The sequence below is a fragment of the Solanum tuberosum genome, unplaced genomic scaffold (assembly GCF_000226075.1).
Source record: "Solanum tuberosum cultivar DM 1-3 516 R44 unplaced genomic scaffold, SolTub_3.0 scf00170, whole genome shotgun sequence".
Classification (NCBI taxonomy): domain Eukaryota; kingdom Viridiplantae; phylum Streptophyta; class Magnoliopsida; order Solanales; family Solanaceae; genus Solanum; species Solanum tuberosum.
Genome location: NW_006239093.1, coordinates 740,958 through 742,365, shown reverse-complemented (window position 1 = coordinate 742,365; position 1,408 = coordinate 740,958).

Below are 1,408 nucleotides of genomic sequence, written 5' to 3'. Positions count from 1 at the left end.
TTTTTTTGGAAGAATGAGAACAGAGACCATTTGCGAGCTATATGATTGATCTGAAGGAGTTGTTCTGGATGACTTTTGGGACAATCTTAGCAGCTAAATAATGTTCGATTATAAAAGTGAGACAACATATAAAACACCAATAACAAATTGAACTTGATGGAGTACAAAGAGCTGAAGTTTAAGCATTTCATAGAGAGAATGAGAAGAAACACTAACACTTCCTACTTCTCTGTACAACCCACTCATTCTATATGGATCAGAACTTTGTCAACTTATTAAAAATAGCTCTCATATAAAAGAACTGATAAGTACAACATACAAAAGGTTGTATTTTGTAAAAAGTATATCTGACGGGATGAGAACAGAGAACATCTTCATTAAACCAAATCATACCTAAAAATTTAATGACCTTCATATTTGATCTATAAGACATATTCTTGATGACTTCTGGGAAATTCTTAGTAGATAAAGGATTATTGACGTTGCCGCGAAACATCATATCATCACATCGATCAGGTAGTTCAGGAGGGTATATTTCTGATCACTCGAGCTTTTTATAACAGAGAGGATATATCGGTAAAGTACCATGGAGGAACCTAAAATGTTATTATATGGCTGAACCTAAACATGTATTCATATGGTGTCTAACATTACATGAGAATCTATGAACCAAAGACAAGCTACTGTAGGGGGGATTGATAGTGTATATCTAGTGTTTATTTTGCCAATCAATGCCTGAATTAATGACCATCTACCAATCATTGCTCTGTTTAGTTCCCTCTAGATTAATTAGAATAATGTCGATTCATATAAACAATCAGTCATATACGATGACTGATAAGTACGACACAAAATAGATTATTATAATAAATTTTTTTGGAAGAATGAGAACAGAGACCATCTCCGAGCTTTATGATTAATCTGAAGGAGTTTTTCTGGATGACTTTTGGGTCAATCTTAGCAGCTAAATAATGTTCGATTATAAAAGTGAGACAACATATAAAACACCAATAACAAATTGAACTTGATGGAGTACAAAGAGCTGAAGTTTAAGCATTTCATAGAGAGAATGAGAAGAAACACTAAACACTTCCTACTTCTCTGTACAACCCACTCATTCTATATGGATCAGAACTTTGTCAACTTATTAAAACTAGCTCTCATATAAAATAACTGATAAGTACAACATACAAAAGATTGTATTTTGTAAAAAGTATATCTGACGGGATGAGAACAGAGAACATCTTCATTAAACCAATTCATACCTAAAAATTTATGACCTTCATATTTGATCTATAAGACATATTCTTGATGACTTCTGGGAAATTCTTAGTAGATAATGGATTATTGACGTTCCCGCGAAACATCATGTCATCACATCGATCAGGTAGTTCAGGAGGGTATATTT